This window comes from Gorilla gorilla, chromosome 14 (assembly GCF_029281585.2).
Source record: "Gorilla gorilla gorilla isolate KB3781 chromosome 14, NHGRI_mGorGor1-v2.1_pri, whole genome shotgun sequence".
In the NCBI taxonomy this organism is placed as follows: domain Eukaryota; kingdom Metazoa; phylum Chordata; class Mammalia; order Primates; family Hominidae; genus Gorilla; species Gorilla gorilla.
The window spans coordinates 33,139,150-33,151,845 of NC_073238.2; the positions used below are offsets into that span (position 1 = coordinate 33,139,150).

At 39.1% G+C, this 12,696-nt stretch overlaps 1 pseudogene; it reads left to right on the forward strand.

Moving 5' to 3' along the window:
- Window positions 1-12,209, forward strand: part of LOC129526211 (lysine-specific demethylase PHF2-like) — a 104,959-nt pseudogene extending 92,750 nt beyond the window's left edge.
- The last annotated feature ends 487 nt before the right edge of the window (window positions 12,210-12,696 follow it).

Here is a 12,696-nt window from a genome sequence, read left to right on the forward strand (position 1 = left end):
GGAAAAGAAAATTCTACTTGTAAGTATAAATATAAAGCAGAAATCCTGTAGTTATGTATATAACGATCTTATAAAATATAATCAGACTGTTGTGATTGTTTCATGTATCAGTGGATGTATATTTACAGTAATACATTTATACATGTAAACTTTAAATTTTAGTTATAGTTCTATGTATATGTATTTTACTGAGCCTCTGAGCATAATAATAATGCCGTTACTAAGTTATTCTCCAGTTCTTTTCCTTACGGGTTAGTCACATTTCTATGTGATATATATGCATGTATCCAGTAGAGAATATCTAAGAGTTGCCAACAGTCTGGATCACAACCACCATGAAAGGAACCACCACCAGCTTCCTTTAGATTATATTCTAGTGAATATAAGAATTTGATTTTAGATATTTAGCAAAGTCTTAAAGACACAAACTCTGTTCAAAGAGTAGTGGATGAAGCACGAGGCAAGAGTCAGAATCCATGGGATCCAGCTGGGTATATTTGAGACCCTAGGCAAATCCCTTTACCGAATGGGGGCCTCAACTCTTATTATTAAAAAAAAATCAACATGGGGTATAAAGCATGGTTTTTACATTGAACAGGAAAGAAAACAAACTCATAAAGGAAAAGGCAATTTATTCACTTGTTTTATTAATACAATGAAAGCCCTAGGGATGTGTTTTACTCTTAATCTTAGCCAAAAGGCTGAGAAGTGATTGGGATAACGTGTTTTAGAGCTGGCCTTAGACAAAGCAGAATGCAGGAGCTGTTTTCCCAGGTTGGGCACCATTCTTAGGAAGGTGTTTCCCAGCAGCTTCAGGTTCAATTCTCTCTTCTTAGTGATGAGGTTATCTCTATCCTGAGAGCTCCCGATTAAAATCCCCTCAGTCTTTTTGGCTTTAATTGGTCAGGCTTGATCACATACTTTCTCTAATAGTTACTGTGGCCAGAGTGGCTGATTTAAAAAAAAACAAAAACAAAATACTGATCAGCTATCTTTACTACTGTAGCCAATGGTAAGGACAGTTCTTCCTGAGTTACAGACAATGCTGCAGTTGTGGTGCCTGTAGGCAAATCAGGGACCCAAAGAAAGGAAAATAGATCTTGGGAAAGCAAAGCTACAGATATCCATCACAAATGACCAATCTTTCTTCCTTTTTTTTTTTTTTTTTTTAGGTAAGGTCTCGCTGTCTTGCCTAGGCTGGAGTTCAGTGGCATGATCATAGCTCACTGCAGCCTCGATCTCCCAGGCTCAAATGATCCTCCCACGGGCCCAGGGGGGTTGTGGAGTCCCTGGCTTGCACCCAGGGTGCGTGTCTCCAACACGGTGGGGGGGCACCTGAAAGTGGCAAAAAGTGCCCTGGAGCACGGGAACAGGACGCCAGGCTTGCAGGGGGACGTCGAGGCAGCCCGGCGAAACAAGCGCGAGGCCGAGGAGGAGGCTGTGGTCATCCCGAGTAGGCCAGTGCCCTCCTGGCCACTTCTGCACCGGCCCTGGCTGGGTGGGGGATGGTCGTGGAGTCCCTGGCTTGCACCCAGAGTGCCTGTCTTCCCCATGGGGGGCACCTGAAAGCAGCAAAAAGTCCCCCGGGGCTCAGGGACAGGACGCCAGGCTTGCAGGGAGATGTTGAGGCAGCCCGGGGAAACAAGCGGCAAGGCCCAGGAGGAGGCTGTGGTCATCACGAGTTGGCCAGTGCCATCGCGGGAGCCCCTGTGCTACCAGGGAGGCATCGTGGAGTCCCCAGCTTGCACCCAGGGTGGGGTCTCCGACACGGAGGGCACCCCAATGGGGCAAGAAGTCCCCCGGGGCATGGGGACAAACACCAAGCTTGCAGAGTGACGTTGAGACAGCCCGGGGACAAAAGGAGTAATGATGAGGAGGAGGCTGGGGTCCTCTGAGGCCAGTGCCTTCCCGGCAGCACCTGCACGCGGGGGTCGTGGAGTCCGTGGCTTGCACCAAGGGTGCGTGTCTACACCATGGTGGGCACCGCAAAGTGGCAAGAAGTGCCCCGGGGCACGGGGACAGGATGCCAGGCTTGCAGGGGAACGTTGAGGCAATGCGGTGAAAAAAGTGGTGAGTCCGAGGAGGAGTCTGGGGTCGTCCCGCGGAGGCCAGTGCCTTCCTGGCAGTCCCTTCCCCGGCCCGTGAAGGTCCTGGAGTCCCTGGCTTGCACTCAGAGTGCGCGTCTCCCCCACAGGGGGCACCCCAAAGCGGCAAGAAGTCCCCCGGGGCATGGGAATAGGATGCCAGGCTTGCAGGCGGATGTTGATGCAGCAGGTGGAAAAAAGCAGCGAGGCCCAGGAGGAGGAAGGGGTCATCCCGCGGATGCCATTGCCTTTCCGGCAGCTCCTGCGCCCGGCCCGGCGTGTCGTGGAGTCGCTGGCTAGCACCCAGGGTGCTTGTCTCCCATATGGGCGGCACCCCAAAGTGGCAAGAAGTCCCCTGGATCACGGGTACAGGACGCCAGGCTTGTAGGGGGAGGTTGAGGTAGCCGGGGGAAAAAGCAGTGAGGCCGAGGAGGAGGCTGGGATCATCCCTCAGAGGCCAGTGCCTTCTCTGCAGCCCCTGCTTGGGGCCCCGGGGGTCGTGGAGTCCCCGGCTTCACCCAGTGTGTGTGTCTCCCCCACCGGGGGTTCTCCAAAGTGGCAAGAAGTCCCCCGGGTCACGGGGACGGGATGCCAGGCTTGCGGGGGTATGTTGAGGCAGCCCAGAGAAAACAGCAGCGAGGCCGAGGCGGCGGCTGTGGTTGTCCCACAGATGGTAGTGCCTTCCCGGAAGCCCCTACGCAGGGCCGGGAGGGTTGTGGAATCCCTGACTTGCACCCAGGGTGCGTGTCTCCCCCACGGGCGACACCCCAAAGCGGCAAGAAGTTCCCTATGGGACAGGGACAGGACGCCAGGTTTGCACGGGGACGTTGGGGCATCTGGGGAAAAAAGCGGCGAGGCCCCCGGACGAGGCTGGGGTTCTCCCGCAGAGGCCAATGCCTTTCCGGCAACCCCTAAGAAACCATGATTCAGGCAGACTTTACAAGGCAATGACCCCTTTGCTTTCAATGTATAATAGCACGTCCCTAAAACTGTGAAAGAAAAGGACTACTGATGGCTACACAATTTAGTCACAATCACAGTCATGTGACTTGCTTTAGTTTAATGACATTCAATGCCTTTTTAAAAAACATACCTGTCATTAATTGCTTCTGCGTTATGATTGCTAGGGTAAGTTTCTTTAAATACAGTGCTTTATTCTAATAAATTTTCAGGTGTACGATAAAAACCCTGATGTCATAGTAAATGAATATTTCCTGGGGAATAAGTTGTCCATGTCTTTGCAACCAATGCATGCTTTCACAGAAAACTTCCCCCAGTGGGATTCTGGCATCTGGGATAGTTTATTTCACTTAATAGGAACGTGCAGTTTACTGTCCTGGAGGAGTTTATGCAACATTTGATCAACTGTTATACTATTTCTTAAGATGAAATAAATACATGTAAGATTTCACAGAAGATCTCTCTGTGTAAATATAAATTCTCAATATTTACTGGCTATTTCAAAGTGTGGTAGAAAAAGCAGCCACTGTGATTGTAAGGGCAGATGCACTCACAATAAAGAGGGGATTGTACTGAATATGGAGGAGCTGAACTGATGATTTAAAATTTATCAGAATATGATAGGAGTCCTCTTTAACCACTCTGAGCTATTTGTAATAAATAAACTCGAGTAATTTTTGTCTTCAAAAATTAAAGTTACGCTTCATCATGTTGCTCTAATTCTTGGCAAATCCTCAGTTGTTTTGCTCTGCAAAGTGTTTTATTAATGTTGATGTTGACATTCTCCACAACGTTAGTAGTAATGACTTAGAACCTAGACTTATTAAAGAGATTACATTTTTACTTTTACATTTTTACAGAAACTTAATTTTTGGGTTCTAAAATGATGTCTCTGTCCAAGTTTGCAACATTGACACTTTTACCTTAATGTTACCCATGGAAAAAAATCAATCAGCTGAATTAGATTTATTTTTACAGGAAAATGTATAATTAAATTCATGAAACCCCACTATTATAAGAAATGATATATCATATCTCTCTGTATAGATATGCCCTTTACAAGCAAAGTGGATAATAGACTGTTTACTCACAAAACATTTCATATCTTTGCATCATATCACGTGCAATATGGTGAAATAAGAATAGTTTTAACCTTAGGATCAAATATTCGGTTCAAATCTCAGCTTTACCACTTACAAACTTTGTAAACTTGGATTTTATTTATGTGTTTATTCATTTATTTTACCATTTGAAGCATCAGATTATATAACAATAAAATTAATAGTAATTCATAATGTACATAATGGTTTGTAGATTACAGAATGGCAGTAAAAAAAAGTCTCACACAATGATTGGAGCATAACAGAGATTAAATAACTCATTTCTCCTTGTCTTCCCTTCCTCCACAAGTGAGTAGCTTACATGTTTTCCATTGTGAATACCTGATAAATATGTTTTTACTTGGTTTACTAAACAGTTAAATACACACAGATTGACCAATTTCCTTTAAAAAAGTTGTAAAGGTATTTTCACAGATTAAATTTAGAAAAATGTTACCTTAATTTTTTAAATCATCTTCTGACATTTAGTCAATAATTCCTCTGTATTGTCAGGAATTGAATGAAATAATATATTTCACATAGTGCATTGAATGAAATACATATGTAATTATTCAACTACATGTTACTTATTGATACATACTACATTTTGTAAATTAAAAATTTACCTGAGAGCAAAAAAAACAATAAACAAGAATTCTTATTACAACATTTTTATTAGTAGTAAAAACTTAAAATAACCCAAATAAATGTACAAAAACATACAATCACAGAGAAATAATATTATTTTTCCCCTTATTACTAAGCGGAGAAAAAAATTCTAACAAATTTTTGATAGTATGTAGAGAATAGAATCCATTATTGCATTTTTGTAAATAGTAAAAGAATGAAAATATATATAGATATTATGTGTAGAAAAAGGAAGAAAGGGAACTGAAAACAGTTATTGGAAGGGGAAGGTGATTATGTGGGTCTTTCTCTTCCTGTATTATGTAGTTCTCTAATGCTTAAACTTTGTAATACATTATATATTAGGGTACATATTAATATTATCCTTTGGAAATAATATAACCTTCTGACTAAAAATGAAGAAAATAATTTGAGAGCTTGTCTATTAAGGCAAATGACTAAGGTGATTCAACTATATATGTCTCAGTTTTCTCATCTAGCAATTCTCATCTAACAAACATCTAATCTACTTTATAGAATTGTGGAAATAACTTGAAATAATGCAAGAGAGACCACTCTGCAATATATAGTGCCATCTCATAATTCGAAACCCAAAAATGCATTTGCTTTGAACTGTTGATAAGATTACCTTGCCCACCTCTAATTCAAGGTGGAAGACAGTGCAGTAAATGGCTCTTATGGAGATAAAACACTGCCTTCCTTAGCAGCTAGGTTTAACTCCTTCAGAGACAGGCTATTGTCATCAGTTAGTGTTGAAAAACTAATCTCACACTTTCAAAAGAAAAGCTCAATTATCATGTTGCAGCAAACCTAAAGAATAGTCATATGCAACAGTGGTAATCAGATTCTTTATTAAAATGATTTATGATTCATATCTAAGACACTTCTAAATATTCATATTGATGTCCTAGAAGTACTGATGCAAGACAGACTGAGCCCACATAGTTATAAAGTTATCTAGAAAAACATAGCAAAGGACTGCAAATGACTTTGTAAAAGTAGGTTAGCTCATTTACAGAGTGTTCTTTTCCAGTTTTTTAGCAATGAAAATGAAAAAATAAAGACAGCATGGCAGCTTCCTTAGCAGCTTTTGACAGATTGAGGCAGTTAGAACCTCACAAATAAGGACCGCATTAGTGGTACTAACATTTGCTGCTCTTCACCCAAGAAAACTTCCATAATTATTATCATGTATTTACATCACCAAATTAAGTTCAGTACTTGCATTGTGGCTTAAAATGCATACTCATTGTGATTTGATTATTCATTAGCATACCAAATATAGAAAATCTGGGCTATGGAAATGTTGGAAGCTAAATTTCACTGTCCTCAAACTAGATTGTTTGTAAAAAACCTACTCATCATGGCCTCTTATGTGTACATTTCTCAGATTTGCCTCTCCTTCAATTAAAATCCAGGATTAGACAATAAGATGCTCCACATTTCATTTCAATAAGCAGAGCTAAATCTTTCATATGTATCATAATTTGTCTATCCTCCAAGTAAATCTCAATTATAATTAGAAAATCAAATGCAACTTTCTTAATAGAAGAGTGAAATTTGACATTTTTCTAAACCTAGTAATATTTAGATTCACAATATCTTATAATTTAGTTCCTTGGGGTTTTTTCTTTATACTGAAAATGGTAGGTGTTAAAAAATATTTTGGAAAACTCAGAATAAAGAAAAACCTAGCAGTTAATTAAGATGAAATTATAGTGTTTTAACTAAATTTAATATAGCAAATAACACTTAGAATGTCAATGATGTGTCATCAACATAGGAAATCACACAAATTAAACAGAGATTGGATGAGAGAGACAATCCTTGACTCCAGGGAGCTTATTATTCAGTAGGGAAGTACCATGCGAAAGTATTGTAAAACAAATATTTACACTTCATTGAGCTCTTATAATTTTTTTTTTTTTTTGAGACAGAGTCTCACTTTGTCACTCAGGCTGGAGTGCAGTGGCACGATCTCGGCTCACTGCAACCTCCACCTCCCAGGTTCAAGCGATTATCCTCCTCAGCCTCCTGAGTAGCAGGAATTACAGACACACATCACCACGCCTGGCTAATTTTTGCATTTTTAGTAGCGATGCACCATGTTGGTCAGGCTGGTCTTGAACCCCTGACCTTGTGATCTGCCTGCCTTGGCCTCCCAAAGTGCTGGGATTACAGCCGTGAGCCACCATGCCTGGCTGAGCACTTATAATTTTAAATGCAGTACTTTTACCGCAATCTCTAAAATACCAATGCTAGTCATGGTAAGGAAAATTTTTCTTTTTTTTAATGTAGAAAGGCAGTCTCACTATGTTGGCCACTGGTCTCACTTGGCCTCAAGCAGTCTTCCCACCTCGGCCTGCCAAAGTGCTGGGATTACAGGCATCATGCTTACTACATGTTAGTCATCATCCAAGGCACCCCAAACATTATCTTGTTTAACCTGTCCACACACAGAAAACAGATTTAAATCTTTACATAAACTAGAAAATAATTTGTCTAGATGTAAGATTCTGTTGAGCACAGAAATCTCATGAAATTATCAATAATATATACAAGACAATAGGATACATTTGCGAGAGAATTCAAGCAAAGGATCTAAGTGGCAAAATGGAAGGCAGCTTTATCTGTTTGCTCACTGATTTATACCAAGTTCCTAGAACTATTTCTCATAAATAAAATATGCTCAATAAATATGTGTGAGATTGAATTAAATTTCAGGGAAATAAGTTTGCAATCACTGGGTGTAGAGATTAGGATGGGAGTTAGATAAGGAGTCAAAAAACGCTATCTGAAGGCAGTTTTAAAGCTCTCACTGGCATTTGAACTGTCGTTAAGGTCCTTCCAGTCAAATCATCTTCCCACTGCAGCTTGTCTAATTGCAAAATGATCGTTGAAGCCCTTTTGAACACTCTTCATGTTAAGAGTATCTCCAAAATTACTTTCTAAATGTAGTAATACTTAGATAAGCATGGTCAGATGCAAAGTAAGAGCATGTCACCTATGAGAAAATAGAACATTTCAGTGTCTGTGAACTTGGAGGGTTATATGGTTATGCTTATGGCTGGTAAAAATTAAATTACTGGAGTCATGGAGGTGGAAAAACTGTGAAGTGATTGAATTATACCATATAGTCATAAACTTTGCAGAAGGCAAGGCAGAGGGTGAAAATGTAGACCAGGTGCTGCAATCACTGAGGAAAAAGGAAGAATGTCTGGGGGAGCACAGTAAATGACTATTAATGGACAGAAAGCAAATTCTGTCAAGATAAACTGAAGAAGAGGATGAAATAACTGCATCTGGCCACTTGCAGTGAGCAAAGAATGTGCAAAAGCTTTCTTTCTGTTACTATGAATTCCTGGGGAGCACATTATCAACCAGACATAGTGTTTTGGGGAAAGGCAAAAAAAAAGTGATATTCTAGGAAAAGTCTAAGAATAAAACCGTACAGGATGTATTTACTGATTAAGTGCCCAGACTATTCTGGTCTCTTTGCTAGGCACTTTGGATGTAGAATTGTTTTTATTCTCAAAATAACAAGCATTTCAAAGGGAAGTTAATATGTGAATAACGGAACACACACAAATCAGGTGATTTTGATGAGAGCAGGACTGAGGTAATTATGATCCAGCACAGGGGCAACATTGAGAAAGGAACAATAGGCAAAGGCAGGTGGATAAAACGAGGTTTAGGAAGTATGAGGATATGGGATGGACATGTCACAATAGAAAAATAAAGTACAGAATTTAAAATAATATAATTTAAAAAATTGACGAGTCTGGGCAAAATAGACCGCACTTCTACAAAAAAAAAAAAATAGCCAATCTCAGCAGCTCATACCTATAATCACAGCTACTCGAGAGGATAAGGTGGAGGATCACTTGAGCCCAGCAGTTAGAGGTTACAGTGAGCTAGGATCACACCACTGCACTCCAGCCTGGGCTACAGAGCAAAACACTGTCTCTAACGAAAAGGAAAAAAACAAAAGTAAAGATTAGTCTACCGAATTTTAATATTTGGATTGCTACTACATATAATCATAAAATTATTAGCTACCAAATAGTTTTAAAGACCACCGGTGTCAACCATAGCTTAATATGATTTTATGAAAGTCACCCCAGAACAATGTAATATTTTTGTGATAATGATGGTTAAAAAAAAGGCAAGACTTTTAATAGATCTGGATCCTAGTAAGTCCTCTGATACAGACTCATATGACATTTTTCACCAAGAAATTTGGAATATTTTGTAAGGTCAATGTATAACTGGTGTAAAGGTCATACCCATAGGTGATGATCAATGATTATGGGACAAACTAGGGTCGCATATTGAGAGCTGTCCCACTGGGGTCAGTTCTCAGGCCCACTATTGTCATACACTTTATCAATGGCTTGGAAGATAATCTCATCCACCAGCTTAATGAGAACATTATCTGTCCAATCTCGGAAGGCTGCCAACACTGCAAAGCACAAGAATAGAATCCAAGTGTCCCTGATTAATTTTGTTCCATCAAAAGTGTGACGTAAACCATAGGGACACACCCTCTATATTTAAAGGCTGCACAGTATTTGATTATAAGCATTAACACACCAGCATAGCCCTAGACCATAACTAAAGACACAGGAATTCCTTTATTGACCATTGTGAATTCCAATAGTATTCAGTTTATTGAGTATCACAAGGCCTTCTATGTTCTAATTGGAGCATTGTTTTCTTTTTTTCAATTTAAAAAAGGATACCACACACGGAAATACCCAACAAATGCTAATTGATAGAATATAAAAATAAATTAATATAATTTACTTAATTACTAATTTAAACTTACATACGATAAATTAATTTTATTCCAAAAAAGTTTTACATTCTCTTGCTCCACGTTTTATAGATAGTAAACATTCAAGAAATATTTGTTAAATAAATTGATAATCTGAAAAGGAAACTTGAGAAGCAACAGATAATTTAAGAAAAATTTATTTATTTATATTAATTTATATTTACCGTTCATTTAACTGGCATCTATTGTGCTTTTAGTATTTGTCAGATATGTGTTAGGCAATGGGAATACAGTAATGAATGAGTCATTGAGGCTGCTCAGAGGAGCAAACAGCCTCGTTTAAAAAAAAAATAAAAGCAATGAGTACTATGATACGTGACAAATACTAGAAGGAATACATGACAGGTCATTATGGACAGTGGAGAGAGAGAGGCTGTCTAAATTGAGACACGATGGTGATCCGAATAAGAAAAAATTTAATGTTTGAACTGAAGTTTTAAGGATGAGCATGCCTTAACTATGGTGTGTGTGTGTGTGTGTGTGTGTGTGTGTGTGTGTGTGTGTGTTATAGGCAAAAAAACTACAGCTGACCTTCAGTGTTCATGGGTGATTGATTCCAGGACCCTCATCAGATAACAAGACTGGCAAATGTCCAAACATCTTATATAAAATGCTGCAATATTTGCATATAACCTATGAGTATGCTCCTGTATACTTTAAATTATCTCCAGATTACTTATAATGCCTAAATACGGAGCCTACACATCATTTAATTATCGTGGATTCAACAGAATTCAGTGCATGGAAAATTCAAGTTTTGCTTTTTGAAATGCAGCAGCTTAAATAAAATCAAATGGAATTGAAGCTAAGCATCATAGTTTCTGTCAGTGTTTTAACATTAGAACAGAATGTTCACAAAATATTGATATTTATTCCTGAAAGTTATTAAAAATAGAATTTTAAAAATTGATCTTTCCCATTTTATATAGGAAACAAAAGTTTAAGAGCTAGAATTGCTATCTAAAGTCCTCTCTTGCTTTGAAATGAAATATGTTGCTTGGATTATGAGTGAGAAAACACATTTATTGAGCATTTATTTCATGTCTGACATGAATATACACTTTTCACCTAGGATACTTCTTATAGCTTTCCCATATTATCACTGGTTTAATCCAGTGAAAGGTTATTTCTCTTTTACATGGCCATGCAAGTTACTAGAAGACTTTACTCACTGTATCTATTTGAAGATCCATGTGGAAAAAAGCTTTCAAGGTCATAACTAAGAAGACAACATGGAGAATTGAGTCCCAGTTTGTCACACTTCACAAATCACTGCTGCTTACATTTAGAAGCAAGTCCCAAGGTTAAACCTGTTGTCAAAACAGCAGCAACAACAACAACAACAATGCAACCGTGTGTCAAGAAGTGAAAAATAAGAGACACTATAGAAGAGGTGCTGCACTGCCCAAGTGTACAGAAACGTGGGCAGGGAAGTGAGTATCACTATGAGCAGCGGGCTTCCTCTTGAATTGGTGCCTTCTATGAGCATCTACTCTGCTTATGTCTTGGCCACATTGTCACTTAGCACAGCTTTCACTGCTGCCTCTTGTGTTCTTTGTGGACCTTAGGGAATCACTAAAGGAATGAAGACAAAGAAGTGGAGGTGAGACAAGACAAAGAGGAAGACAAAGAACAGGAGGGGACCTCTGATCAGCCTGCCTTTTTATGTTGATGATTGCTTCTTATTAATAAAACTGTGTGAGACATTGGAGCTGAAGAAAGGATAAAATTTGATCCCTCCCTGGTGTTTAAATTGCTTTTCACACAGCCCCATGGAGGTTATCTCATAGCATAATAAACACTACCTCGTAGGAACAGGGAAGTAAGAAGTTTTAACTGGCTGGCCGCGGTGGCTCACGCCTGTAATCCCAGCACTTTGGGAGGCCAAGGCGGGTGTATCTCCTGAGGTCAGGAATTTGAGACCAGCATGGCCAACATGGTGAAACCCCATCTCTACTAAAAATACAAAAATTAGCCAGGTGTGGTAGCAGGCACCTGTAATCCCAACTACTTGGGAGGCTGAGACAGGAATCCCTTGAACCCGGGAGGCAGAGGTTGCAGTAAGCCGAGATCGTGCCACTCCACCCCAGCCTGGGCAACAGAATGAGACTCTGTCCATTTCAAAAAAAAATAATAATAATTTGTAACTGACCAAGTGAAAAATAAAAATAATGATCTCCATTTAGTTAAATTGTTAATAGATGAATAAACAATTCAACGTTAGACTATCAACTCACAAAACAAGCAAGTTTGCAATTAACACATCACATCTGTTCCTGACTCTTAAAAGTTAAATTTCAAATTTACAGAGGATTGGATGATGACCTTGTTAGGAATTAAACTGAACAAGCTGTTGTTAGGAAACAGAGAGCAATTCTTGCCAAAAATCTAATTTATTTCTCTCCTCACATGCTTAAGTCAACTTAAATAGCGTTTATCAGCAGCATCAGCATTAGCGTTATAGTTTTGTTAAATGAATCTAATCATAGAATTAAAACTTTAAAATGTAATTGCTCTATACTATGTTAACTAGAAATAAGCTTATATATGTATTGTAATATGCAAATATATATGAAAATATGTGTTTTGTTAATTGCATTTATTCATATACATTTATGTATATTCTTGGAAAAATTATATACTTACATTTTAGAAACATATTAATATTTTTCTACATTCCCATTTATTTCCAATAATAAGGAAGCCAGTGTCCCTGGTCTGCTGTTCAAATTCAAGATGGAATCATCTTTGATAACATATATTGGAATGAATTTCTTGATCTAGGAATATACATGACCCATTATTTCTAACATCATACAATATTTTGAGAGCAGCTGCTAAGTAAAATTATCACATGATAGCCTGCAAAAACATCATCAATGCAATTATTTCTCCCTTCCACCCACATTCTCTTTAAAAAGCTGACAGTGCAGCCTTCAGTCTGTGGTTGAAAGTCCAAGAGTCCCAAAGCCGAATAACTTGGAGTCCGATATTCGAGGACAGGAAGGATCCAGCAGGGAGAAAGATGGAGGCTGGGAAACTAAGCCAGTCTAGTTTCTCCAGGTTC